The sequence below is a fragment of the Eptatretus burgeri genome, chromosome 2 (assembly GCF_056783735.1).
Source record: "Eptatretus burgeri isolate ZD-2024b chromosome 2, Ebu_testis_v1, whole genome shotgun sequence".
NCBI classification, from domain to species: Eukaryota; Metazoa; Chordata; class Myxini; order Myxiniformes; family Myxinidae; genus Eptatretus; species Eptatretus burgeri.
The window spans coordinates 93,069,192-93,081,730 of NC_140962.1; the positions used below are offsets into that span (position 1 = coordinate 93,069,192).

General features: G+C 40.5%; 1 long non-coding RNA gene across 1 annotated transcript in view; it reads right to left on the reverse strand.

The window, feature by feature from the left end:
- Positions 1-1,442: 1,442 nt before the first annotated feature.
- The window catches only part of LOC147032574 (uncharacterized), a 12,333-nt gene continuing 1,236 nt past the window's right edge, over positions 1,443-12,539 (reverse strand). Inside the window, exons 2-3 of the long non-coding RNA XR_015052126.1 lie at positions 11,328-11,364; positions 1,443-3,026 (exon numbers count right to left, since the gene is read on the reverse strand). This is a non-coding gene — a long non-coding RNA (uncharacterized LOC147032574). The remainder of the gene's footprint in view (positions 3,027-11,327; positions 11,365-12,539) is intronic.

Consider the following 12,539-nt stretch of genomic DNA (forward strand, 5'->3'; position numbering starts at 1 on the left):
TTCTTCAGAAAGTTCCATGGTCTTCATGTTTGCTTTGTTGGTTGATCAAGTGAGTTACACCTTAAAACTCCTTAGATAAGTAGGGGAGCTTAATCTTTAAGTTAAACCACTGACTACATTCAAGTGAAACTGAGTACACTTGTTTTTTTAACCTTTCAAACAAATAATTTGCTCCTGAAGTTAATTAGGGTTAATTAGGGAAAAGGTTTGAATACTTCTACAACTGAGAATCATCTGATTTTCTCTGTTAATCTAACTTTTTCACATTTTATCTACCTTTTTATCTTTATCACAGCTTTATCACTTTGGAGTGGTTTGTGAAGATTCTATATATTAAGTTTGATTTGAAAGCATCATTAAATAAGCTCAGGTGGCATCAAAATGTGAAAACTTTGGAGGGGCTTAAATTATTTTGCAGGTTACTACGATACTGTCCATACATTCATCGGCCTCTTCGTCCAACTGACTCAAACTTCTCCCGCTTTGACTAGCATATCTGAACGCACCTCATCAATGCCTAGTGCTCTTTCCTTCTTCATCCTCTTTAATGCTGTCTACATCTCATTCTACGTGATGTCCACTAATTTCACTTCCCCTTATTCATACCACGGAATCTCGAGCATGTCACTGCTTCCTACACAGTTCAACAGCTCCTTCAAATTGCCTTCCCATGCCCTCAATACTTCCCTCCTTTCTGTCACTACTCTCCCAGCACGATCCTTAATCACTGTTTCCCTTTCCTATTGTTGAAATAATTTCAGAAAATAAAACTTTCACAACCCCTTGCTTTCAGCTAGCTACCCATTACTCTATAGCTATATTTCAACTCTTCAGGGTAAACTTTACCTATTATGTTCGCTTCTGCATGTACTATAACGAATGTCCTGTCATAACCTGATACTATACCATCCACCCTTTCTGCAATATTAATCACTTCTGCACCCCAAATCAGTATACCATTCAACTTTTACACTCATTTTGGCAGAAACCTGAATCTACATAGCTAATAATTTTATCTCCAACACATATAATCTCCCTGGTCCCTTTCTTCCATCCCTTCCACAGCCTCTGTCCACCTTTACCTGCCTGCACCACTTCTGCACCACTACCTGCCTGAACCCCCTATAAAGGATGTCCTTGAGTATCAAACCTCTGCCTTTGAGACATTAATAATTGCACAATAGGCACTGCTATTAACTACTTGGCCAGCAGTGGCTGGCCAAATAAATATAAATATTACACTAATAAATAATCTTCCAAGGATGATGCCTTCAAATTTCCCGAAGATGGGATAGCACCATTGTTTATAGGAAGTCCATGGTCGTGGGTGAATATTATGAGCTAGGGGTTTATAGCAGGGGTCTGCAACCTTTTTATACAAGTCGGCCACTTTACTAGTGAGTAAGTAGCGATTGGCCGCACGCTATAAATATGTCACAGGTGTACAAGTACAATTTATTTAAAAAAATATTTCAACATAACCTTAGACATTCAGAAATACGGAACTAAATTGTAAATTCAGAAATATAGGATGAAATGTTAATTTAGCTGGTGTCAGGCAATTTTTTAAAAAATTGTCATTCAGCCATACAAAGCTTAGTTACACATTCAGAAATACAAATGAAAAGTTTACCAAGACTAATGTTAGCTTGTGCCTGGATACAGTTTGCAATTTAAGTGAAATTTGGCTCAAATTTTGTAACAGCTGCCTTCACAAGTTCTGCTGTGTGAGTATCTGTCAGTTTTGAATGGTACTTGTTCCTCATAATGGTGAGCACACTGAACCTCTGCTCGCAGCAGTAGGTTGATTCAAACATTGAAAGCTGCTCGATTCAACATTTCCTGATGCACACTTTTCCAAGAATCTAAGAGTGACTCTGTGGTTTGATGAGTGTGTTTCAAGATGTCACTGCTCTGCAAGTCCAAAAGCTCCATTGGTGCATCAGCGAAATTTTCTCCATCAATATATGGCTGGAAGTTGCTGAGCTCGTCCGCTTCCAATAGAAGTGGGTTTGAAACGAAAGAGAACAAAATATTTTTACTTTGGAACTCCGTAAACCTAGGAGCGAGTTCCGATTGCAGCACTTTGCGTACTTGTTTGGGTGTGTCAACTGTCAGGTAATTTTGCCCAGTCTTTCAAAGTGTGTCAAAGTAAGTTTTGGCTGCATCAGGTGGTGTTCAAATCCTCTCAATTTACTGATAAATGCAGTAATGGAGAAGTACAAGTCACGAATAACTTTATCCTTTGCTTGGAGTTGGCGCGTCAGGATATTTAAATGTGCCTTAATGTCAGTCAAGAAAGCCAGCTTTTCAACCCATTGATTTGTGGTCATTTTTTTGAGGACAGATTGAATTTTCTCATGCAACTTTTAAAGAACAGTCAAAAAGTCAATAATGGGATTCAGCAAGTCATAGAAGTGATTGAGTACTTCACCGTTAGAGAGCCAGTGAACTGCCATGTGATATACCAAGTCACCATAATGAGCATCATACTCCTCAAGTAATTGCTTGAATTGCCGGCGTGTCTGGGCATGGCCACAAATAAAGTTCACAACTTCAATGACGTCTCCCATGACCACTTTTAAGAATCCTGACTCAAAGCTGTGCATGCTGGCCAAGTGTTCCTGATGTATGCCACAATGATATAAGAGAATATCATTTCTCATGTCATCTCTTCCATGGAACAGCTCCACAAGTCCAGCATTTCTACCTATCATCGCAGGAGCTCTGTCGGTTGTTACGGAGTACTCCTTATCCAGTGGAACATCAAATTTCTGACATGTTTTGATCACACCATGAAGAACATCACTTCCATTTTTCGTTGTGGGTTGCATTTTTTTGTAAGAAAATGTTCACTCAGGTTGCTTCAACACAGTGAAGAGTGTTTCACAGATTCGGCAAACAAATTTCTGATTTGTTTTCAATGAAAAAAAAAATTATTCTTCCCAAAGAGGATTGAATGTGTGGTTTTCTTCTCCAAGTTTTCACTTTTTTTTCCTCGGGAAGTGCCATGTTTCTTTTCTGATCTGAAACAAAAACAACTATATTAGAGCCACGGCGGAGTGGTGGCTTAATGTTGACTTACGTACTGGATTTTAAACAGTGATAGAAAAAAGGAAAAGTTAAGCAAAAATTTTCCCTCAAACATTCGCTGACCCCATGAGTTTACAGTTGATGTCATTGTTGGTCATGAGCCACCACTGCCAAGGGGTGATAGAAAATCATTTCCTACAGTGTTGGCCAGCTTGTCATTACGTAATCTGCATGGTGGCTCACAAGGTTTACCTTCAACATAAAAACGTAATACAGTGCTGATAAACGATCCATCCATCGGGACAATACTCTGTGCAGAGCGTTGGTGCTGCCTTATCAGTCTCCTTGGCTATTGGCCACGATCCTGGATGGGTCACCATTCCAAAACAGGATACCAGCAATCCGGCACTCATTTTGCTGACCTCAGAAGGATGACAGGCTGTCAACCCCACCTGGTATTAATTCAACAGCCAAGCACCATTTTAACTCAAGACCCTCCGATCCCAAGTCCACCACTCTCGCCATTAAGCCAACACCAGGCATGATGAACAATGACAGCTGAAAATGCAAATGCTGTCTGTGACCACTTTGACCGATTATGTCATTTCTGTCAAACTTATTTCCCATGGTTCGTGGATCACGTATTTTAAGTTTCGCCTTTATCCATTAAGCGGTTTCAGAGGAGAGTTTTTAAGATTTTGCTTCAATCCAATATGGCGGACAGACCACGTGACCTATGTTGTCATTAAAAAACACACACACTGAAAACAATCACCCTTCTTCCATCATAGGATGGGGGTAATGATCATACTGTATTACAGAACCGAATAAACATTACGTACGATGCCAATTCCCCAACCAACTTCACATTACGAAAGATGTTCTGAATTTTTAAATTTTTAACCCAGCTCTTATTGGCAATGAAGAAAATTGAACGGGGACTGGTACTCCTTGCTTAACCACCACAGACAAGCCCTCAGCAATGTCATGCAATACAAACCCCGCATGACGGGGTCACTCATGAGAACTCTATTTCGTGTTTGGTCTTCAATCTGCAGATTCAAGAGTTTTCCCATTTTTTTCCACGTTTGGATTGCGCATTATGAACGACACATTTGCACTTTTAGGAGCACTCGCTGCCACCCCAGCCCTTATTCCTGCTTCATTTTGCTTTATGCAGTGCACAGTGGACTCATTTATGCCAGAACATCCATTCTCACTGATGCCGTGGTCTCGCCTCCAGCCAGTACGTCCAATAACTCCACGTTTTGCCTTTCTATCTATTCACACTGGATTCACCATCAGTATATCACCACTCGCTTTCCATCTAGAGGCCATGATCATGAGCAACAATAATCTTTCAAAAAAAAAACCACAGGATGGCATGAGCAAGTAGCTGAGTGCGGGAAGATGTGTCCGCTCCGCAGTATGGAAGACATGCAGCACACCACCTTTTGTGGGTATGGATGTGGTGATGCGACCCTGAATCGCTGAGGGTCGTTGCCGCGAATGGTAAATAGTACTGCAGAAAATGTCACATGAATAGCCGGCCACACATATCAATATTCCGGCCACACGTCACGTTTTTATGATCTCGTCCTACTGGACGCGGTAGTTGCGGACCTCCAGGTTAGAGCATCACACAGCGAGCATTGTTTGCCAACTTTCAACGTAACACTATTTTATTTACGTGTGAGAGATCTTGCTAGGCAGATTCAGTATTAAAATAGTATCTCTGTCTTTTTATTCTTATCCATTCAGCCCCGTCAAAATAGAGGTGTGCCACTAACATGGATGTATTATTTGAAGTATCAAACGAGAGCTTCTTTCATTTGATCTCTTGAGGGTAGCAACACAACGAGAGACCAGCAACACATCTTATGGTCACTGGTAAATGTCGCAAGATGCCACCAATGTGAATATACGAGTGATCTTCAAAGGTTCTGTTCAATCAAGGCGTCGGAGTACAGATCCAATGGTTTAATCAGAGGAGAGGATGAGGATGCTGGAGCAACGAGTTGATCACATAAGAATTCACCGCAGGCACCTACGCTCCGATGAGCTAATAGTCTGCAGTGTCATCGATCTGTTGAGATTGCTAGGGAGTTCTAGAAGCAGGGCTAAGTGGAAATGAGGTCAACAGAGGTGCATCAGGGAGCAGAGTAGTCGCTGTGATGGACAGCTGGTTGAAACGTCAATTAACAATGCGATGAGTTCATCACGCTCGAGGAAGAGCTGAACGATAGTGGGTCGAGGCTTCTCCAAATATTGTGTCTAATCTATTTCAGTATGCTTAAATTTCCTAGTCTATTAAGACAGTAAAATCTAAAAAAAAAAAATTGACGAGTTTGGACTCTTCACTTGAGTGAATTGATGGTTTGTCAACAACTGTAATGTATTAGAATTTCTGGAAGAGTGAGCTATAATGACAAAAAGGAAGACAATGTGGAAGGAGGGATTGTGGGGCAGGAAAGTGAGAGGAAAGAAAATGCATGCATCAGAAAAAGGGGCAGTGAGGGGACAGAGTTCCACCACTGTGCATATGTAATACATTTCCATTTGGTGTACCATATCCTCATTACAGAGCTTTGGTGCTACCAAAGCAGTTTCTAGGCAAGGGTTGTACTGGGTGGTTTGCCATTGCCTTCCCAACATTGTTTGTCCTTTTGAAAGCTGAGCATCAAGCAATGAAGCAGCATGTCAGTCTTTGGTATGATCTGGACTTGCTTGATTTGATCCACCAACCCCCCCAGACTTAGATTCAACAGCTTAACCCTTACACCACCAAGTCTGGTATAAAATAATCAGTAGATGGCCCTTATTAAAGCTGAACCACTTATACATCACTTATATATTTATTTATCTATTCAAATGGAGCCTGTGGCTGCTTGGCTGCATCATTTTCTGGAAGCACCTCTGTGCCACTGATGCAGTGCCCCCTGTTACCAATTAGCTGCTACTCATTTTGCCAAGACCTCAGAATGATGACAGGCTGAGTCAACCAAACTGGTGTTAATTCAACAACCAACAAGCATTTGAGCTTCAGATCTCAAGCTGGCCGCCTTAACAATTAAACCAACACCAAGCCTGCTTATCATTGATGATGGTTAAAATAATTAATGTCATTATGTTTTTTTAATTCATGCATAAAATTAAAGTGGATGCGCGTTCAGCTTTTTGACTGTCAACTTTTCCATAACGTTACTTTGAATATGTAATCTAGAGAACCTATTTAGTTATCATCATGGTCATGGTTTGATTAAGCTCATGTAGCTATCTACAAAATTGTTACTTTTTATTGAAGTTTATGTCTCGATGTCATTGTTAACCATTGTTTATACTTGTACTTTAACTTTGATGGTAAATCCACTTGTATAGTATCTCTCCGTTTGGTAAATGCACCCGGGCAGACAATCACAGGGGAAGATTTACCTGCCGTCCCCTTGTACTCGCAATCTTGTGCTATCTTTCTCAAACTCCCTCGTGCTCATTCACACGTTTCATCTCTTATCCAGACAATTCATTCTTGTCACAACATTCCCCGCCAACTGAGGCACCCGCACCAAGAGAAACGCCCTGTCTCTTTCTTTCTTTATCGTTCTCTCAGCAGAAACATTTGTCAGTATCTAACCGCCCATCTCATGGATACCACATGGACTATGAGCCTCGAGTCTGGATCTGGACTCAGTTCACTTGACTCTTGACTCTTTCTTATCAGTCGTTTTCTCTTGCTCACAACCAAGCAGGCTTGAAACAGACTTTCAAAACGGGTTATTAGTTGTCAGCATGCGACGTGCGGAGCACACAGCTTGGTTAACCCGAATCCTACCAAGAGGGGTCTCTTATGACATTTTGAGGTGTTATTTCTATATTAGTTTAACAATGTATTTCATGTTTTATTAGTTTGTTTTTCCTGTATGTGCCGGTAATAAATATACATGATGTTTTAACATCCCACCTTGCTGCACAGACTTACAAGGAAATCCTTGCTGGGGTCCGAAAAGACCCCAGTTGCTAAGATTAGGTAGTGAAATATTTTGGGTGGATTAGGGTTAAGCAATTGGTTCTCTACCTGTCTGTATGTCAACTACAGACAGGGCTGCCGAGAGCTGTAATGCGCCTTGGCGCAATATGAAGTGTCAGGCCCCTTCGTCCGCTTTAAGATACAATATATTAAGATAAAACCTGCCCATTTCATATGATGTAATCATTCCAGTGGCTGGCAGGATGACCTAGAGGTATGCAAACTCGCCTCTAAGCTGTTTGAATGCTGAATCCCGACCCAGCTATAAACTGTCATCCTTGTATTTCACAAGCACGGCGATTCATCAATGTGTGTGCTGACCCTCGGATGGACATTACCCTAGGCATGCCATCCACTGGCATTAGTTGGTGGACGTTAAAGATCCCACGGTGTCTTTCGGAAAGAGTAGGTGAGCTACCTCCGGCACCACGGTCAAATTCCTGCTCTGACACACAATGGGAGCACTTTTTAGGGCGAAGGAATTTGGGTGAAGGAATGATCAGAGCACAGTACATGATGGCATACATGTATCCTCACTTTATTTTGTGATATGATCAAAGTTGGCCGACTGATAGACTGGCGGCCATTTTAGTTGTCCATAAATATAAACTAGTCCTTTAACTTATACAGCAAAATTACTAAAACAATGGGGGCTATGATATTTATGTCTTTTTTGTTGTTTAATGTTATTCTTAGGTCACGATGCCAATTGGAGGATTTTGTTTAATTAAAGGATAACCTTTCACTGCAAACCTGAGACACCCCCATGTGTGTGGGCCCGCTTTTGGTGGAACTGCCCATCTTCTGCCCAGACCTCCTTCATCTGCCCAGACTTTCCACTCAGTGAAAAAAAAAAGGATGATTCTACACCCAGCCACGTAAGGTGAGGGCATGAATTTGACCATGCGGCTGGTGATAGCTCACCTGCTCTTCACAAAGGACACACAAAGGTGGGATCTTTAATATCCACCAACTAATGTCGGCAAACAGCATACCTCTCTGGCGCTAGGCCATCCTGCCAGCCCCCTATTATGTAAATCATTACTTATGTAAATTCCTTCAACATATCAAAAAGGAAAGGTGGTAATTATATATATATATATATATATATATATATATATATATATATATATATATATATATATATATATATATATATACAGTATATTCTTCACCAGTCACGCTGCCGATGTCTCTGTCAATGCCAGAACTACAATGACGATTATTCCCTCAAAGAAATCACATAACCACCATTTTGTTCTCTCCGCATCAGCCTTAGGCTTCAGGCTTCTGGTGTACTTTTGAGGACTGAACAATGCATCTTCTATCATGAAATAAAGATACGTTTTGAGGAAATAAAGGCACATTTTGATTACCACTCATGCAGAGGAAATGAGGTTTTGCATGTCTTGTTCAGAAGTGATCGCAGCAGCAGTCGATTAAACACCGCCCAAAGAAGACATGTTTTCATAATGCAGAGGAAAGAAAATCGGGAAGTATTTAATAATAATATAAAAAACTTTTGGTTTTCGCCACAGTTTTCAAAGCTGAATAGGATGCAAATACAGTATTTTATCAACTCTTCGTATTTCATATTTACATGGACATGTAGTTCACATGTATTACGTGAAATAAATAAATATACGTGCCTTGGTAGGAATCAAAAGCGGGTTTTATTTTATTTATTTACTTTTACAAAAAGTGTTAAAAACTCCATTGTTCAACATTGTTAGTGACACAAAATACACCAGAATACAGAGCTATCCGTTTATTTTACGAGTAATGAGAAGGAGTTTCCAAGTAAGAAAACTTCAAACTCGGTGATTGTGGTAACATGATATTAAATATGTAATGATCCATGTAAAAATGCCCTATCACTTTCACGAGCGGGAGGAGGGAAGGGCATGGGGATGGGAGGACAGTGAGTTGGGGATCGGAGTGGGGGAGAGCAAAAATGGGACAGAGTTGGGAGGGGGAGGTTGAGACATTAGGGGGTTGAGGTGCTGGTTGAGGAATTCGTGTGGGGAGGGGTTGAAGGCTTGGAGTGGAAAGGGAATTGAAGCCTTCGGGTTGGGTGGGGCAGGTTGATGACTTGGTGTTTGCGAGGTGGTGGGAGAGTTGAGGACTTTGTCACTTTTTACATTGCGCAGATGTTCCATGGGTATATGCTATTGCAGTCTGTTATATAATGTGAACTGTGGTGTTTCTCCGTGCATTCGGCTGTCTCCTATTTCCGGAGGACACTTCCCGTGCTGCATTTGAAAAGCTCCGTACACATTGACACAGGCAAAGCTCAACATTCAACCAGAAGAAGAGCATGATACCAAACGAGTTACATTTTAAACCTGTAAATACAACATGGAATATGTTTGTGTAACAGTGCATGAAGATAGGACCTCAGGATTATCACAAAGCTGAACAAACCATGTCTGTGTTGTTAATAACAGTAGCCTATACTCAGTCATCGAGCAAAAATTTGCAGTGCAAGGTTATCCTTTAATTAAACAAAAACCTCCAAGTAGCATTGTGACCGAAAAATAACATTAAACAAGAAAAAGACATAAATATCATAGCCCCCATTGTTTTAGTAATTTTGCTGTACAAGTTAAAGGAGTAGTTTATATTTATGGACAACTAAAATGGCCGCCAGTCTACCAGTCGGCCAACTTTGATCATATCACAAAATAAAGTGAGGGTACATGTATGCCATCATGTACTGTGCTTGTACCAAGTATAAACAAAATCGGACCGTGCATGTCTGAGAAATGGTTGGGGACACATTAAAGTAACAAAATGTCCACCAGTCGGCCATATTGGATCTGATCATGAAAAGAAATGACAGGCATATGTAAGCCATCATTCATTATCTGTCTGCTAAGATAGAACAAGATCAGTAAATTCCGGTCCGAGAAATGGTTGAGGATGTGTACAACACTGGATTTTTTTTGCAACTAAAATGGCCATCAGTCAGCCATCTTTGATCTCATCGTGAAACAAAATGATGTGCTTTATGTATACCATCATTCCTTTTCTTCTGCAAAGTACGAATAAAATCCGTCGATACATGTCCGAGATATGGTTGCGGATGCACGCATGCACGCACGGACACAAAAATCGAGACTAAATCCATAAACCCCCGTTTCGGACTAAGTCCAACGGGGGCTTAAAAAAAAAGCGACAGAAACAGGGGACAAGGGAAGGGGAAATAGAGGGGGAGGGGGCAGAGAGTAGGGGGAGGGATAGAGATGATGTGGAGAGATAGAGTAGAGGGGAGGGGGGAGGGGGGTGGTTTCCTTCTGTATCCATCCTGTCCCTCCCCATTCATTGTTTATCCAAGTCTCCCTCTGTATTGTCCTTCATCTCTGCTGCTGGTGTGTCTCCCCCCTCCTCCTCTCTCTCTCTTGACTGTTCGTTTTGTCTGGTTGCGTCATGTCATGGTTACGTATAGTGTTCTCGCTCTTCTATGAGCCTTGACTGTACACAAAAAAGCCTTGACTCTGGCTTAGGTTGTCAACCATTGTGCAGGTTTGATGGGCTGAATGGTTTCTTTCTGTGTTGAAGTTCCTTGCACGGGAAGTCATCCATTATATATTGCAAGTTGTGCTGTCTGTCCATGTGTTTGTCTGTCTTTCGTTTACGGCGGTCGTTTTCTGCACTGCGTTTGAAAAGCTCAACATTCACTTTTGAAATGACAGGAGAACAGGCATTAATAATGTTGATGCCAAATTTTATTTTGCAACCAGGATATTTTGCCCTCTTTTTCGACAAATTCGACCTCTGTCACCCGATGTTGCACCACCATTTTGTGGTGTGCAGTATAAGTAGCTCAAAACTTTGGCTCTGAGTGAAACCATGAGTGTGAGGTGCAAGACAATTAACCTTTTTAAATTCCATGAAATATTATTTAAATTGACAGATTAACTTAAACTTTTCCCATCGCTGAGGATGGATACTTTTCCTTGCTTTTCCCATCAATGAGAACAGGTAATCTTGCTAATTTAACATAACTCAAATTGGCTCTGCTGTGAAAGTTGTGCAACGTGAAAGCAGCTTCAATAATATGACAATTACAGTTTGTTTTCCACTTCAGTTTGAAGTTCCATTTCTACCTGTTAATGTTTTTTTTCGACTTTGAATCATAATCTCTGCATCTTTGCATTTCCGAGCAACCCACTTAAATGTAAACAATTGCTTTGTTTTATAACTTTTGAAGATTCGAAGTTACAATAGCTGTAAACTGTTAAATATGGAGTTCATTCTGATCACTCACTTCTGCATGTAGAATGCACCCGTCATCTGCTGGCAGCCTGCAAAACATGCCCCACGAGTATTCATATAAACACAATGTAAACCTATGGTAGAAAAATAAAGGGTCACAATAAATGTGTAATGGTGTGGTTTGCATGACTGCATTATTTTCCTCCTCATATTACATACAATGTTTTAGTCTGGGAGTCAGTGTGGCTTTAATAGCATCCACCCCCTTCAGGATCCTCCACCTTTGTGATTTTCTGATTATGTGGGTCCTAGATAACAGATTTAGAGATATCCCAAAGGAAAATAGCAGCATCCCCATGTGTGTGGGCCTGCTTTTGCCCATCTTCTGCCCAGACATCCATCATCTGCCCAAACTTTCCACTCAGTGAAATGAAGCTCAGACAATATATAACTCATTAAATCATCTAATTTATATCATGCTGACAGATATTGATACTATTTATATTAATACTACAGATATTCATGTTATTTAGGACCAAAATAATCAGAAAATCACATTTGTAGAGAATCCTGAGGGTGGGACATTGTAGGCCACACTGGCTTCCCAAGACTGCAAGGCTGAATAACAATATCACCATAACTTTGTTTCCAATTTTATTACAGTAAATATCAATTGAAGAAATAATTCACCAGTTTATACAATGTATACAATAACCAACATCATGTTTGTATTACGAAAAATATGGATGCATCGTATTTAATTAGTCATCATGATCATCAGAAACATTGTCATCTCTATAACTGTTTCAATCATCATCCTGAAAATCATCTGTATTGCTACCTCTACTGCGATCACCATTCTCATCATCACGATCATCAGTCCTTTCAATATTTAAAATATCTATGAGTGACTTTATAATATTATGTCTGGATGACACTTGAGTGATTCACCACTTTCTCACCACCCATAACCATCCCAATGGCTTTGCCAACCTTGATATAGCAATATCAGCTATTTTCCAGGTCTGTGTTTGGTAATTTAGCCCAAGAACGTGTTCTACAAGATATGCTGTGGAAGGTGGCGGCATTGCTAGATCAATATTGTGAGTTGTCTTAGCTGATATAGCACTATCACACTTTGACTTGAGCATAAAGTGGAGCAGAGCATCAACACAATAAAATTATGCCTTCTATACATTGTACACACAAACTTTTCAATACCACTGACAATATCATCTGTGACATCTCAAGTATCACCAACTGT